This window comes from Triticum dicoccoides, chromosome 3B (genome assembly GCF_002162155.2).
Source record: "Triticum dicoccoides isolate Atlit2015 ecotype Zavitan chromosome 3B, WEW_v2.0, whole genome shotgun sequence".
NCBI lineage: Eukaryota > Viridiplantae > Streptophyta > Magnoliopsida > Poales > Poaceae > Triticum > Triticum dicoccoides.
In genome coordinates this window covers 112,395,705-112,400,788 of record NC_041385.1, presented here as the reverse complement: position 1 = coordinate 112,400,788, position 5,084 = coordinate 112,395,705, and positions in this window count along the sequence as shown.

Sequence of the window (5,084 nt, the reverse complement as noted above, 5' to 3'; positions counted from 1 at the left end):
TTTTTTGTTTTATTTAATATATCTGCAACTTTGTTGAATTAAATAAAATACCTAGGCAAGTTCAAAAATCACCAAACTATTCCTGGCCCATAGTTGGATTATTTCCAACATGAAACATTTTAGTTTGGAGATATTTGAGCATTTAAATATTTTATATTATTTTAAATGCCCAAATTCAAATATTTATGAATTAATTCAAAAACCCTAAGATGGCCTAGGAAAATGTGCACCACTTTTGGCAGAGGTTCTGAACCAAGACAAAAATGATGGGCATTTTAGAAGGGCATTTCAGGTTCATTGAAAATTATTTTAGTAAACCCTAGTTGGTTTCAGAGGGGACTGGGGGTTCTGTCATCCCCATTTCAAGTTTCTGATGAAAGAGTAAACATGATGCAACACTCTAATGCATGACTAGCTAGGTTGTGACAATTTCCAACAGTCTCCCACTTGCACTAGAGTCAATAATCTAGTTCACATCGCCATGTGATTAACACTCACATGTCACATCGCCATGTGACCAACATCCAAAGAGTTTACTAGTGTCACTAAACTAGTTCACATCATCATGTGATTAAGACTCAATGAGTTCTGGGGTTTGATCATGTTTTGCTTGCAAGAGAGGTTTTAGTCAACGGGTCTGAACCTTTCAGATCCGTGTGTGCTTTACAAATCTTTATGTCATCTCCTAGATGTAGCTACGACGTTCTATTTGGAGCCATTCCAAATAACTGTTCCACTTGGAGCTATTCTAAATTGTTGCCCCATTATACGTATCCGGTATCTCTACTTAGAGCTATCCGGATAGGTGTTAAGCTTGCATCAACGTAACCTTTACGACAAACTCTTTTACCACCTCCATAATCGAGAAAATTCCTTAGTCCACTAGTTACTAAGGATAACTTTGACCGCTGTCTGTGATCCATTCTTGGATCACTCTTGTACCCCTTGACTAACTCATGGCAAGGCACACTTCAGGTGCGGTACACAGCATAGCATACTGTAGAGCCTATGTCTTAAGCATAGGAGACGACCTTTGTCCTTTCTCTCTATTCTGCCATGGTCGAGCTTTAAGTCTTAACTTCGTACCTTACAACTCAGGCAAGAACTTCTTCTTTGACTGATCCATCTTGAACACCTTCAAGATCATGTCAAGGTATGTGCTCATTTGAAAGTACCATTAAGCGTTTTGATCCATCCTCATAGATCTTGATGCTCAATGTTCAAGTAGTTTATTCCAGGTTTTCTATTGAAAAACACCTTTCAAATAACCCTATATGCTTTCTAGAAATTCTACATCATTTCTGATCATCAATATGTCAACAACATATACTCATCAGAAATTCTATAGTGCTCCCACTCACTTCTTTGGAAATACAAGTTTCTCATGAACTTTGTATAAACCCAAAATCTTTGATCATCTCATCAAAGCGCACATTCCAACTCCGAGATGCTTACTCCAGTCCATGGAAGGATCGCTAGAGCTAGCATACCTTTCAGCATCCTTAGGATCGACAAAACCTTTCTGATTGTATTACATACAACCTTTCCTTATGAAAAATGGTAAGGAAACTCGTTTTGACATCCATCTGCCAGATTTCATAAATGCAGCTAATGCTAACATGAATCCGACGGACTTAAGCATCGCTACGGATGAGAAAATCTCATCGTAGTCAACTCCTTGAACTTGTGAAAAAACTCTTCGCCACAAGTCGAGCTTCATAGACGGTGACATTACCGTCCACGTCCGTCTTCCTCTTAAAGATCCATTTATCTTAATGGCTTGCCGATCATCGGGCAAGTCCACCAAAGTCCATGCTTTGTTCTGATACATGGATCCTATCTTGGATTTCATGGCTTCTAACCATTTGTCGGAATTTGGGCCCACCATCGCTTCTCCATAGCTCGTAGGTTCATTGTTGTCTAGCAACATGACTTCCAAGACAGGATTACGTACCACTCTGAAGTAGTACGCATCCTTGTCATCCCATGAGGTTTGGGAGTGACTTGATCCGAAGTCTCATGATCAATATCATAAGCTTCCACTTCAATTGGTGTAGGTGCCACAGGAACAACTCTTTGTGCCCTGCTATACACTAGTTGAAGTGACGGTTCAATAACCTCATCAAGTCTCCACCATCCTCTCACTCAATTCTTTCGAGAGAAACTTTTCCTCGTGAAAGGACCCGATTCAAGAAACAATCCATATTGCTTTCGGATCTGAATTAGGAGGTATACCCAACTGTTTTGGGTGTCCTATGAAGATGCATTTTATCCACTTTGGGTTCGAGCTTATCAATCCTGAAACTTTTTCACATAAGCGTCGCAGCCCCAAACTTTTAAGAAACGACGACTTAGGTTTCTCTAAACCATAATTCATACGGTGTCATCTCAACGGAATTACGTGGTGCCCTATTTAAAGTGAATGTGGTTGTCTCTAATGCCTCACCCATGAACAATAGTGGTAATTTGATAAGAGACATCATGGTACGCACCATATCCAATAGGGTGCAATTATGATGTTCGGACACACCATCACACTATGGTGTTCCAGGCGGTATTAATTGTGAAACAATTTCCACAATGTCTTAATTGCGTGCCAAAACTCGTAACTCAGATATTCATCTCATAGACATTTTATCCTCTTGTCACAATGATCTTCTACTTCACTCTGAAATTACTTGAACCATTGAATAATTCAGACTTGTGTTTTATCAAGTAAATATACTCAACATCTACTCGAATCATCTGTGAAGTAAGAACATAACGATATTCACTGCATGCCTCAGCATTCATTGGACTGCACACATCAAAATGTGTTACTTCCAACAAGTTGCTATCTTGTTCCATCTTACTGAAACCGAGGCTTTTCAGTCATCTTGCCCATGTGGAATGATTTGCATATCTCAAGTGATTCAAAATCAAGTGAGTCCAAACGATCCATCTGCATGGAGTTTCTTCATGCGTATACACCAATAGACATGGTTCGCATGTCTCAAACTTTTCAAAAACGAGTGAGTCCAAAGATCCATCAACATGGAGCTTCTTCATGCGTTTTATACCAATATGACTTACATGGCAGTGCCACAAGTAGGTGGTACTATCATTACTATCTTTTGGCATGAAAATGTGTATCACTACGATCGAGATTCAATAAACCATTTTTAGGTGCAAGACCACTGAAGGTATTATTCACATAAATAGAGTAACTATTATTCTCCTTAAATGAATAACCGTATTGCAATAGACATAATCCAATCATGTCTATGCTCAACGCAAACACCAAATAACAATTATTTAGGTTTAACACCAATCTCGTTGGTAGAGGGAGCGTGCGATGCTTGATCACATCAAGCTTGGAAAAACTTCCAACACATATCGTCAGCTCACCTTTAGCTAGTCTCCGTTTATTCCGTAGCTTTTATTTCGAGTTACTAACACTTAGCAACCGAACCGGTATCTAATACCCTGGTGCTACTAGGAGTACTAGTAAAGTACACATTAACATAATGTATATCCAATATACTTCTATCGACCTTGCCAGCCTTCTTATCTACCAAGTATCTAGGGTAATTCTGCTCCAGCGGCTATTCCCCTTATCACAGAAGCACTTAGTCTCGGGTTTGGGTTCAACCTCGGGTTTCTTCACTGGTGCAGCAGCTGATTTGCCGTTTCATGAAGTATCCCTTCTTGCCCTTGCCCTTCTTGAAACTAGTGGTTTCACCAACCATCAATAATTGATGCTCCTTCTTGATTTCTACTTTCGCGGTGTCAAACATCGCGAATACCTCAAGGATCATCATATCTATCCCTGATATGTTATAGTTCATCACGAAGCTCTAGCAGCTTGGTGGCAATGATTTTGGAGAAACATCACTATCAAGTGATTGTTGCACTCAGACAATCTGAGCACAAGCTCAATGATTGAGCTTTTCTCCCTTAGTTTGCAGGCTAAGAAAATCGTCGGAGGTCTTATACCTCTTGATGTGGGCACGAGCCTGAAATCCTAATTTCAGCCCTCGAAACATCTCATATGTTCCGCGACGTTTCGAAAAACGTCTTTGGTGCCTCTACTTAAACCATTTAACTGAACTATCACGTAGTTATCAAAACGTGTATGTCCGATGTTCGCAACATCGACAAACGACGTTTGGGGTTCAGCACACTGAGCGGTGCACTAAGGACATAAGCTTTCTATTGTCCGCATAATCGCTACTGTCAACTTTCAACTATATTTTCTCTAGGAACATATCTAAACAGTGGAACTACAACGCGAGCTTACGACATAATTTGCAAAGGGTCTTTTGACTATGTTCAGGATAATTAAGTTCATCTTATGAACTCCCACTCAGATAGACATCCCTCTGGTCATCTAAGTGATTACATGATCCGAGTCAACTAGGCCGTGTCCGATCATCACGTGAGACGGACTAGTCATCATCGGTGAACATCTTCATGTTGATCGTATCTACTATACGACTCATGCTCGACCTTTCGGTCTCTGTGTTCCGAGGCCATGTCTGTACATGCTAGGCTCGTCAAGTTAACCCTAAGTGTTTTCGCTGTGTAAAACTGTCTTACACCCGTTGTATGTGAACGTAAGAATCCATCACACCCGATCATCACGTGGTGCTTAGAAGCGACGAACTGTAGCAACGGTGCACAGTTAGGGGAGAACACTTCTTGAAATTTTGTAAGGGATCATCTTATTTACTACCGTCGTTCTAAGTAAACAAGATGCATGAACATGATAAACATCACATGCAATCAAATAGTGACATGATATGGCCAATATCATTTTGCTCCTTTTGATCTCCATCTTCGGGGCTCCATGATCATCATCGTCACCGGCATGACACCATGATCTCCATCATCGTGTCTTCATGAAGTTGTCTCGCCAACTATTACTTCTACTACTATGGCTACCGGTTAGCAATAAAGTAAAGTAATTACATGGCGTTCTTCAATGACACGCAGGTCATACAAAAAATAAAGACAACTCCTATGGCTCCTGCCGGTTGTCATACTCATCGACATGCAAGTCGTGATTCCTATTACAAGAACATGATCAATCTCATACATCACAT